We start from the raw sequence: 12,933 nt of genomic DNA on the forward strand, positions 1-12,933 counted from the left end.
CCAATTCCTCTGCAATGAACAGGGAAAAAGTTATTTCCGCTACTACTTGAAAGTCATATTTATTTTCAGTTCCACAAATCTAATCTTACGGTCATTGTTTTGTGTGTGAATTGCAGACCAGATTTCAGGAATGAATTCTTTATATATATTAAAGGTATGTGGGGATTAATTGCAAAAAGAATGGGACTGCAAATCCCTAAACTCCAACGCCTTGAGTTCTATCTCCAGTCTAAATCCAAATGCTGTAGAAGTCATACGTAAGAGATGGTTAAGGAAGTGTGGACCTTCCTGTAAAAAACTGTGAATGATTAGAGTTCATATGTAGGCTCCAGGACTTTCCGTGCTGTAAAGAGAAAAAGCTGATTTATAGTTAATGTATTTTGCTTGTTGCTCTTTTATAATCTTATTTCAAATGTATGTCTGACTATTTTCCTGTCAGTGCCTGCAAAATATGAAAATAAAGACTAAATCTTTTTGTGGTTTTACTAGAAACACAGCCATACGTACACATATTGTGGTCTCTCACTTTAAGGTATGGCACATTAATTTTCTATGATGCTGGCTTGCTGTGCAGATGGATTTGTCAGCCTACCAGCTGTAGTAAAACAGGGCCTTCCACACTGATTAATTTTCTCTTCTAGATTCAGTGGCATAGATATATTGAGAACAAAGTTATCAAAGCTTGATACTTCATTAAATATTTGAAATTATACTGTAGTACATATTCAGTCTTGTAACTGTAGTAATAATGGCCAGTTAAAAAAAGCAACAACAAAACTTAATATATTTTTACTGTTAAACTTTGCATTACATTATATATTATTTTATTTTACTTTTCCCTTGAATCATTTGAATTCATCAGTGATCAGAATTCTCTGTCTCACGATGAGGATACATTTTAAAATATCTGTGCAATACTTTTTTCCATCTACTGAGCACGCCCTGATGATAAAGAGCACAGGTTTCAAATTCTGTTTGTTGGTTTTATTTTCCACTTTGTAGGGTCAGTGATTCTGGTATGAAATGAAAGATTTCTGTTTTGCATTTTCTATTATTTTGCTTAGCAAATATTGCTGGGACATACTTTCTGTGTGTTCATGTTAGCAGACTGTTCCCTGGGCATCTCACGATTTTGCTAATGTGCCAGTATTAGTTAAGTTAGTCTTTTCCTAGGTTCTTTACAGCATAAAGAAGAGTTTCTGCCCGTAAGGGTTTGTTGTAAAAGGGGAAAGGCAAAAGAATAGGAAGATTAAGGATCTGTAGATGGATGTTAGGATGCTGACAGAATAAGCGTTCCAAATAGGGTATTTTCAGAATTGTCCTTACAGCTACACTTCTTTTTTGGATCACTTCTAGTGATGACATAGTGAAGGAAAATTTTCCAAACCACTTTTCATATGTTTTGTGAGAAATTACTTAAAAGAATACGGGATATGTGTTGATATTGCCTTCAAATAATTCTAGAATCCAAACTGAACTTTTCAGATCTTAATAAATAAAATGTGTATGGCAGGAGAGTCTGAAGACAAAGATGGAGATATGAAGGGAAGCAAAGAAATGAGTGACATGATCCAATCACTTTGCAGCATAATTCTCAAGAATTTGATGTCATGTACTCTAAAAGGGAGCTGAAATATTACTTGTATCTACTGAAAAGAAAGAATATTATAAGAATAAAATATGCAATTGTATTGTGAGCAAATATTTCAAGAGTGAGGGATTGAATTAGAATAAGAGCGATATCTACAGCATGACTTTACCTAATTTGGATAAAGACAAGTAATCAGCATAAATCCTGCCAAGGTGGAGAGAAAGAAGGAAGATGAGCCTTTTAGATAGCTGCAAAACACTCATTGTAAGATAATATCCACAGTATTTCTCATTTGCTACCTTACAGAGGTTTTTCTCATTTCACTACAGTTCATATTCAAAGGACAAAATGTATATGGTGAGTAAAAGATTGTGTAGGCAACAAGGAGGTCTATTCTTGGTGTAGCATTAATGAATTTCCATGTACACGTGCAATGCCTTATGATATAGGTTTCTTCTGAAAGGGTAGCATTATGCAGCAGCAAAGACTTTCTGCACTCTTCTGCTCATTAATTCTAATTTACTGCACTTAGTTTGTGACTGCATTGTTTCCCTTTTAGTACTTTACAAAGGATATTGAAAGCTATATTGAAATATCATAGTTGGATAAGAAGCATTTTCACACTGTAAAATTACAGAGGTAATAGATAACTTTTAAGTTGAAATTACTTACAACAAATGATGGCTTATTGTTGTTTCTTGTCAGACAGATAGTTTGATGTATATTTTATAACACTTTTTTTCAAGTTAATTTTACTGCACTATCTTGATTTTTCGACTGCAATATGAAACTTGTCTGAATTCTGCTTCTGCTCACAGTTTCCATTCTGAAACTGTTGAACTAACGTATACTTTAAAAACCAACATTTTTCACCAGTTTTTATATCTTGTGGAGTGATGGAATAATTCTGGTACTCCCACTTCAAGACACTCTATTGTCCCAGAGGGACAATTCCTAAAGAAAATGGGTGATCACCAGTTAAAACTCAAACCATCTCTCATCTGGCAATGTTGTTGCAAATGAGGGATTAATTGTCTGTGTGATTGTCATGATGACATCACAACCAACGTCTGCAATAGTACCCAAGCTAAGCAAGCTACCACTTGCATCAACATGATCCATCATCTGATTGGAATGATCTTTACTATTGTAAAGCACTGAGCTTGATGGGCCCAAACTTCATTATTCCTAATCATTTGTCTGTGTAACTTTTACATTCACCACTTGTGATTATTTAGAAAAAGCAAAGTGCCAAATCCTCCTAGCTTTGTTAAACTTGCATCAAAAGGATTCTCTAGTGCCTGAAATTGCAGTGGTGTTTATTTTCTAGAAGCAGAAGATATGTGGGTTTGGTCTCTGTGAGAACTGACTCTTTTCTCTGCTTTCTTCCTCTATTGGTTAACAAGTTTCTCAGAACTCAGTTGCAGCAGTTTGGCAGAGTGAGCAGTTGTGCTGGGTTGTGACGCAGCGCAGAGCATAAGCTAAGGAAACCATTAATGCAAGCCATGGTGAGGTGGGATTTGAGATTAAAAGTTACTTCAGTTTTCTAATCACTAGGAGGATACTTGGAGAAGGTCTGCTTCCCATGGCAAGCGGTAACTCCAAGGACTATAAATAAGAATGTGTTTGATCTGACTGAGAATTGAATTTTTGCCTTTCTAATACAGCATGCAAAGCATATTAATACACTAAAGATGGTGACTGCGATTCCCCTAGCATGTATATTTGCAGCTGCTGCTTAACACAGTGCATGCTATGCCAGGATAACTGGTTGGAGACTGCTTGACTGGCGAAATACCTTGCCTGTGATATGTCTTAATCTAGCAATTTCATCCCCAAAGTGAAAAGAAAATTTACTTTGAGGAGCTAAAAATAAAATCCACATCTTTTCCATTCTTTGACTAATATAATCATCACGCTTTGCATTCACGAATCCTTTCTTTGAAAGGCCTCAATAATTTTTTTTTGTTTCATACCTATCAAATTCAGAACGTGATTTATGTAATCTACTGAAGTTCTTTCTGCTTGTTTTAAAATCCTCCTCCTATCCCAGTTGACCTGATTAAAATATGTAATAACTCACATTTTGTGGTTTACCAGGACAGAATTATAATAATGTCAGAGTCTATTAAAGTAAAAGGCTATGCTTTTTGCTACCTAAAGGTCACTGAAGTTTTCCCAGTGACATCTGTGTTACTGTAATGTATTTTCAATCTTCAGATTTTTATGTGAACAGAGACTGGCACATTGTGCATTGAAATTTATTATGAATATTGAGGAAAGAGTATTAGAAAATAATTCGGGTTTAACATCTTTATAATACGCTAACTCACTATTATAGCTTTCTGCAACTTGGCTGCTTTTTCCCCTCAGTCGTAATCATACCACTCCTCATTTCAGCCAAAATGGTAGGAACCTTAGGCAATTATGCTAAAATAACTTGTCAGATTCTCATAATTTTGTTTTTAATGTCTTAAACAAATTAAATGCTTGAAAAAGGCATCAGTCAAAAGAGCTGAATCCCTCTGTTTATTGGTAGGCTATTTTCAGAAGAAACAGCAGCTGAGCTCCCATACAGCCCAGAAGCTCAGCATGGGCCTGTCTAAGCCTGTATGCTGTAATGGGAGTGTCATGCAGCCCCTTCAGGATTTACCCATGGCTGCCTTCCTAATGGGAGTTCAACTTCTTTGTGAGGCAAGGAAGAGGGAAGAGACGGAAAGCTGCTAGGGGTGAAGCTGTGATAGCTGATAGCCCACTCTGAAGGGTTTAATAGGAACAGTAGATTCTTCTTGGCTCACGCTCCACCTTACCGTGCAAAGCCAGAACAGGTGAAATGCTGGAAGCTTCAGGGTGGCTCTCCCGTTCCAACCAAAGGCACCATCTTCAGGACCTTTGCAACAGAGAATCCTGTGGCTGTCCAGACAGCAACTGACATCCAGTTTAGCATTTTGATTCCCCAAGTGAGTGCTACCATGTGTCAAGGGCTTGATAATTTATTTATTTTAACAAATAGTCTCTCGGTGGACATTTATTCAGTAATATGATATATTCACTTACAAAGACACCAACCCATTATGGAACTGCAATTCCACTTAAGATACATCAGGGGCGAAAAGCCCAGGGCTTCTATCTGCAAGTATGCCGTACTCTGAAGGAGCTGTCTGATTTATTCATTTCCCAACTGAAGTAAAATAGGGCCAGACATGTTTTATTCAATGAAAAGTTCTTGTGAAGTGTGCTGCATCTCCTCTCCACTGCCAGGTGTGACTGGAAAAATTTGTTTTGTGACAAAGAGCAAAGGATGCCTTTCATATAATAAGAAGCAGTTGATCTGTGGTTTTAAGCAAAAAGTCTCTTGACAGATAACTGACCATTATCCCTCCTTGTTGTCTTTCATTGTTATTAACATCTTGGACATGCTTCTTGTAATATCTCTCCATAAATAATTCTAGGCTCAGAAGTTTGTTTCTTTTATAAATTAAGCTATCCAAAAGTGATAGCTCATTTCTCTGTAGCTAGGATCCGTCCCTTCTAGGGGCAATTTATCTTTGCAGCTGCTAACCTTTAGGAATTATTTCTTTCTGAAAGTTATATTAATCATTTTTGTCAATTTCCCTTTGAGCCTTCTCACAATCTTCTGCTCACCAAGCTTTCCAAATATTTATTTTAAAGGAGGAAAGGTTATCTTTCAAATGTGTAAATTTGATTGTGTAAACATCAGTTGGCAATGATTGCACACTGAAAACTTAAATTTGACTTTACTTTTAGAGAAGGGGCTGGTTGTTTTATGAATTCAAACTGTATGAAAAAATACAGATACATAATTACTGTGAACTGTACTCTGAGATAGACAGGTGCAATAAATGATAGTAAACGTGCAGCAAGATGGCAAGAAGTAGAACTGTTATTTCTGAGTTTTGCCGTGGCTAGAAAGGAAGAAGTTAGCTTGTCAAGAATGTCTCTCCAGGCCTCCATTATGCCAACTGCTAAGCCTCGGTGCCAGTGAGTAGGGTAAAAGAAACTTATATTCCAGAAGCATCCGTTCTTATCTACTGTTCAAAGTATAACTGTGGTTCCTTAGTTAACAGTGAGATGAAGGGACTTTATGAAGACAGATTAATGTAACTGCCACCTTCTACCTTGCCAAAGTTTCACAGGCAACAAACTATACAGAGATGAGAAACTTGTGATAAGGATGTGATTATATAGACTGCAAAGCTGACTGTCTGGGTGAGGAGGCATGGCATACTGAATTACCATTTAAGATAGATATTTAGGATCCATTTTATACCCCATAGTTAAGATGTGCCTTAGAGAATTTAGTGTTGCCATTGTGACATCAGTGACATAACTCACATCAATGGAACATTTGCGGTTTGTGTGCTGGTGGAAGTTCTTTAGTCCAGTAATTTTAAACATTATTGAGCTAGGTGCTGATGACTGTTTCTTTTTAAATATTGATTAAGAAATTTAATCAAATGGATTTTTTATGCCTTCAAGCAGTCTAAATGTTTCACATACAGCACCTCTAACAGGCTATCTCAACAAATGGGATCTCTGTTGTGTTAGAGCTGGAAAAGGAAATTTTTGTTATCATTCTTATGTGTATTGCTATAAAGAAAAGAGCTTATGGAAGTTCACACAAGTGAGAATATTGTTTCATTCAATTTTATTCACCTGATATTTATGATTGATGAAAGGCAGAGAACGGGGAAGAAGGTAAAACTAGAATTCTGAGATTTAAAGATGGCATGAACTTAATTTCCCACTCCATTCCATCAAAACCTAACCAAAAATTTATCAGCAATGACTGAGTCTATCCAATTATAAGAAGTTTTACAACCTTTCTCAGCTGTATATTCCGTGATTTACCCTTCATACTTTAAGAAGGCTTTTCCTAATGTCTGTCTTTTATCTTTCTTGATGCAATTTAAACCTCATTGCTTATTTTTCTTATCAGTGGTAGAGATCTCATTACTCCATTCTATTTTGTTGTAGGAATATTTGTTACTCAGTGTCCCTTCATTCTTCTCTGAACTTAAAGGATGATACCTGGTCATGCTTCTCTGCCTTCTCACTCTATAATAGAACATCTGTTCCATGATTACACAAGCTATTACTTCTGTACATCCCAAAATCATAGTGATTTTTATTCCTCATCAGTAGCATCAGTTGATTGATCTTAGGTTTATTGTATAGTCCTCATTAGTTATATTGTCTTATTTCTTCTTTTTTTTTTTTTTTTTTTTTTTTTTTTTTCTTGTGATGACTTGGCAGCTGTGTGACAGATAATTTCTTAACTGTTTTATTTATGGCCAGAACCGTTGATTTTAGTCACTGCTGTGTATTCCAGCTTTTTAATCTAATGCTGGAAACTGCTCTCCTAAAATGACATCTTACAACTTGTAATCTGAGATTTGATATTTTAATTATATCCTGCTAAAACTGCGTAATACTGAGAAGCTCATTCCTTCAGCCACAAGATGTTCAATAGATGAATACTGCAGTACCCCAGATTGAAATGACCTTGAATTCTTCATTTATTCATTTTGAGTCCTAGTCTTGTCATGAAAATTTTCAAGTATGTCCAATTTTCTTACCTTTTTCAAAAATATTATTTTCTTTTATAAATATTTTCTGTAATTCATGGGTAATTTCTTCATGGAGAACAAACCTCTCATGTTTCCTAAAACCATTGGATATTAAAGCTCTTTTACTGTAATCTAGCAGTGTTTCACTTCCTGTTATTAAAGCATTAAGATTAGTTCCATTTTGCAATCAGACTATGAGCTTTTCTCTAGGAGTCCCTGTGCAGGTAAGGAGGCATCTCTTTTTGCCAGTTGGCTGATGACAGAATAGACTGCAGATCAGCATCTGAAAACAGCTCTTCATTTTTCTTTTGTCATGCTAATTGAGTGGTTTCTAGAAAGTGTAATGTAGAAAATGCCACTGCTTTTAGATGAATCCACTTTGAATTAGTATTATATTGCAGCATCTGTTTAATTGGAACATTATTTGTGTACTGGTTTTGGAGAAAGTGAAAGCAGTGTTTTTGTCTGATTATGCTTTCCCTCTTCCCTGACTGAATAGTAATTTCAGAAGAGATATTGGCATCCTTTAGCCAGTTTGTAGATCCAGACATTGCCTCCTGTCTGAAAGGTTAATGGCAAAGAAGTGTTTTTAATTCTCATGTTTAAGATATTTAGTTATCTGCCTCTTAGACATTTATGTATTTTGACACTTAATTACTTATTAACTCTAGACTTGCAAATTTTCTGTATAGACGCTTTAAACTAGATATGCTTATACTGAAACTATGTTAGCTGGTTTGTCTTAGTAGTGCATATATTCCAAATTTATGTTTTATGCATCACATATATCATTTTGCTTATGATGCAAAAAACATGGATGTGTTTCCAGGGTTTCACGTACTGTAAATGAATGTAAAACAAGCTCCTTGCACAAAAGTGATACAAAGTAATCAGCACCAGGAAGGGTGAGAAGCTAAATGATACTTGGAAGACTGTAATTAATATTAATTGTTTGCTTGCTAGAACAAGTGATTAAGCAATTCCAGCTCTTTTGCTTGATATGCAATTCCAGTTGAATGACAACACTGTATGATAAACACACAGCTATAAAATCCACTGGTTGGATTTTAAATATCCTGTGTAGCAGGAGAAGCAGGACTTGACAGAGTCTGCAAGTTAAAGAATTTCAGGAGCTTTTTTGGAACCTGCTGGTCATCTGTTTCCAGTGATAGTAAAAAAGGAGATTTTTAATTTTTTTTTTATATTGCTTTGTTTGTTTGTGAACTAGCTCAGAAAAGTGGAAAACAGTCCTCTCCTATTCAGTTAGCCAATGTGTTTTCCCCTCAAACTTGGAAAATTGACTCATAAAGCTCCCAACAAATACGACTGGACTTTTAACTACCGGGAGCTATATGTCACTTTCTGTGAAGGTTAAAGTACTAATTCTCTTTAAAATACTATTCCTTGATTTTTGCTTCTAGCTCCCTCAAGGGCCTGCAGTTCAGTTACTTTTCTCCTCTCTACCTTCTCTCAAACTTTATAACAGACACCAAAGAAAAAGCACAGGAAAAAGATTTTTGCTTTGCTGCTTTTTTTTTTTTTTTTTTTTTCTTTTGTAAGTTCTTCCTTTGAATCTTTCTGAATATTTTCTATTTAAAAATTGTTTTTCTTATTTGGACGAAAAGCTTAATGCAGGTTAGCAGTGTGCCCTTGCAGCCCATAAGGCCAACTGCGTCCTGGGTTGCATCAACAAGGTGGTGGCAGCAAGGCAAGGACTGAGATTGCTGTCCTTCTCTGCTCTCCCCTCCTGAGTCCCTGACTGGAGTACTGCATCCAGGCCTGGGATCCCAGCACAAGACAGATATGGAACTGTTGATCTTTAAGGTCCCTTCCAACCCATGGAAGGTTCTATGATTTGCAGTCTAACATTGATATATTCGGGCATCTTTGTGCTAGTTACAAGGAGAAAGACTGCTGAAATCTGCCTCAGACTGGCTCTTTAAGGAGTCCATCATAAATCACCTTATGTATTGAACTGTACAACTGTTCAAGGTATTCCAAGCAAATGCACTGTCTGTATATCAACTTAAAGGCACGTGAAATATTTCTTGTATGGTGATTGGACACCTTAGTTGGCCTTGTGCCGAGAGTTTTTTGTTGTTGTTGTTGTTGTTGCTGTTGTTTTGAGGGTGGTGGGGAGGGCTGACCATTGTGGTATGGGCATGCTAAAGGAATAACTAATATTCCTGCTGCAGTACAAAATAAAACAAATAGAAATGAGACAAAAAGGAAAGAATAAGCAGAAGGATTCTGACTTCTGTGATTAAAGCTAGATTAAAGCTAGAGCTCTGATGCCAGCTCTGTCCTTTGAATAACATTTTCAGGCCAATCTATGGGGAATGAAAAGGTTGATTTTTAACACTGAAGCCTCAAGCTGTCCTAGTGATACAATGACTCTCTTCATTTTGAAATAGAAAAAAAGGCTTATAAAATAATAACCTGACAATCACTGATGAGTTGTTTCCTGGTTTTTATTTCATTCCTACTATTTGTTTATCACAGGGTTGATCAGCGTGTGCTTCTCTGTAGTTTCTAGAAAATACAAGTACTCATCTGTATATCCTCTCCCTTCACCTTTTATGTATTTTGAATTTATTATTCTACATAAAAATTTCAAAAGTAAGTGCGAACCTCTGCTTAGCTGCCTGTGAAAGCATTGAGTTGAATTTGTTTGCCTTCATAATCAGTCTTTATTTAAACTTCTCATCTTGGCTGAAAGTGTTGGAACATCTGTGCCACATGCTGTTATTCCTAAAAAGAGATGTCCAGACTGTCTGCAGTGAAATGGGAAGATTCTCTAGCACTTGCCTGGATTTTCCTGGTCATAGCAATAAAAAATGAAAAGAAGTAGCTTTTTTGCTTAATGTGGTATTTTTTTAGCTACATTTTAGTAGCTTGCTCTGTTTGTAGTGTCAGGGTCCAATGTGGTTCCCAAACAGAGCAGGTGGTTTTTCAGAGGCAGTTACGTGTTTCATCCACTAATGAAAAGATGGTTGATGGCGAATGCAGGGTCTGAATCTTTGCTTTGGTTACTTGGGTTTCAGAGGGTTATTGTATTCAAATAAGTTGCTGGCTTAAATTCAGTGATCTGTTGATAGATTAAAAAAAAAAAAAAAAAAAAACTTCATGAATTTAAACTTTCAAGGTAGTAAGAATGCATTATATTACCTAATTGGAACAACGTGTGTTCCTTTTTTTCCTTATATAAGTCTACCTGGTATATGTAGCTTGCATCAACAGATGAAAGTCAACGATGGTTGAATTCTAATTAAGAATGTCTGGCAGCCTCACCAGGGAATAGAAAGAGTATTCAAGTTCTGCATGCATTTTATACTTTTAGTAATTTCAATTTTCATATTTCCTTCATATAACTCAGTTCCCTAATTTGTTCCTTCTTTGCTTATTCCATTTGTGTCAGTCTTCCTCCTTTTATTTGTTTTTAATTGTGGCTATTGAAAGTACTCAAACTGTAGTTTTGTCATCTTATTCTTGGCCTTGAACATGAGCATTGGAGATATTTATTGCTGGTGGAAGTATTAAGAACTTCAGAGAGACAAAAGAATGACCTTTTTTCCATTGCAGTATAGGACCTGAAAGGATAAGAAAATCCCAATCTTTCTACTCTGAAAGCATTCAATCAGTTGTTATGAGCTTTTTATGAAGTTTGGTTAATGAACAAAATGTATGCATTGAATATAGTTTAGCTTCAGGAATGAAAGGAATGGAAGAAAAAATACTGGACTCAGTTTTTCTATTCTTTTATTTAGTTTTTTTATTTTTTGTTGGTATATATGTACTTGTAACTGCTACAATTAGGAACATAACTATGGGTGGATAGTCCTCCTTAAAAAAAAAAAAAATAATATTCTTGTTGGCCTATAAAAGCAGGAATTATTGATAAGAATAAAGACATCTACGTTGTATGGCAGACCTCTGCTCTTAGGAAGAGTTTTTATTAATCCATCGACTTTGAATAAGAGAAACAAATGCCAAATAGTATTTTTACTTCTTTTGAAGAGGGGCTGATTGAATTAAAAAACACATATCAAGTAGCTTTTTTGCATGCTTTCATAATTCTCTGCAACTGCAAAGCAAAGACAAGAGGCAAGAGCAACCTGGAAGGTAACACACTAATTATAGAGTGTTTCCAATATTTCTTTCTACTTCTGTATCTTTTGAATATTTTTATTTACACTTAATTCAGTTCATTTATAACATATCACAAATACTGTATGTCTGATTAATCATAGGTCCTTTTGCTCTCAAACTTTCTTAGGAATGAAGTTAAGTCTAGTTTTATAGCTTGCCAGTAAATTTTTAGAGAACACTTAAAATTTAAGAGGACTCCTTGTAAAGAATATCAGTCTTTTCAATACTGTTATCAATTCTACTTGACAACTGCTGGAGCAATATGAGCAGATAATTCTGGCTTAAGAAAATTCTTCATTGGGGATTTTTATTTGTTCAATATACTTACTGCTTTTGGACAAAAATAACATGAGTAGAGTTTAATTTATCTATCCAGACTAAGACAGACTGGATTTGATACGTCCATTTATTTTATTATTTATAATGCTTTCTTTTGTTTTTTTGCCAAGGCCTAAGATTAACTGACCATCTGTCTGTTTTAGTACAAAGCAGTATCTGCTTCTCATTATTGGCAGTTAATTTTGTGGCAGAAGTTCAGAGAATATGTTCTCTTGTTCCAATGTATTCAGTGACATTCACAGAAATCTAACAAATCCAATCAGTATTAAAGGATACTTAGCAGAAGAAAAGTGTCATGAAAAATACTCATATTTGCCACTTTTTAAAAATTGTCAGTAGTGTCCTTCTGTGTCATGTGCCTTAGCCAGATTTATTCTGAGTAGATCAAAATATATGTGATATTTCCAGCAGAGAGCTGTAGAATGATTGGGCATGATAGACTGTATATGGCTGTGAGTGATCTTGTGCCTGTTCAGTACACTAATAATATGAAAAGATTCTACTCCCATGTGTTAAGCACTGTAGACTCGCATCCATTTTATATTAAGTCATAAATATGCCAGGGAAATGCCAGAACTGTGTGCTCAGAGGCGAAGGGATAACTGGAGATAATCAACTGTTTTCTATTTAATTTCGCCAAACTGACAAGTTATTTAAGTTCTTCTTTTTCTCAGCAAGGTTTTAGAACTGTTTATCAGTGGAAGAACACATCCATTCTGACAGAACATCCCATTTGAATTTTTCTACTATAGTATTTTGTGACATTTTTTAGATCTTCCATCTCATTTCTTGTTTCAAATTTGTTGGCAAATTTAGCTGTGCTGTCCCTGTCCTATCAGGGCAATTTTTGTACAAATTCTTTTTCTGTTGAAATTATGTTTTTATTTTTAATTACTTTCTTCACAAAGCTACTACCAATAGTTGATCCTTCTTCTGCCATTTATATGTTGGCACTACCACTTTCTGGTCATCAGTTTGGAGTTTCAAATGAACTCAAGAGTTGGTGTATAAAAACTCCTCTTCGTCTTACCTGACACATATTTCTGTGATATGCAGTTCTCCTTCAGAGAGGAAGGGCTGCCTCTGCTGTTCCTCTGTGTTAGGATCACCACATAACGAGATGCCAACCACAGTGATTGGTGGCACTTATTTTTATTAAGCAGCATCTTCAGAGCATTTGAAAATTTGTTGTGCTGCAGATGATGGTGTACATTTAAGAATACCTGAGCTAACTTTAAATGTAGTAACACAACACTAAGAGAA

At 35.5% G+C, this 12,933-nt stretch overlaps 1 long non-coding RNA gene across 1 annotated transcript in view; it reads left to right on the top strand.

Moving 5' to 3' along the window:
* Positions 1–12,933, top strand: part of LOC128082195 (uncharacterized) — a 472,145-nt gene that overhangs the window by 299,252 nt on the left and 159,960 nt on the right. The window lies entirely within an intron of this gene.

Source organism: Tympanuchus pallidicinctus, unplaced genomic scaffold (assembly GCF_026119805.1).
Source record: "Tympanuchus pallidicinctus isolate F22 unplaced genomic scaffold, pur_lepc_1.0 scaffold22, whole genome shotgun sequence".
Taxonomy (NCBI): Eukaryota; Metazoa; Chordata; class Aves; order Galliformes; family Phasianidae; genus Tympanuchus; species Tympanuchus pallidicinctus.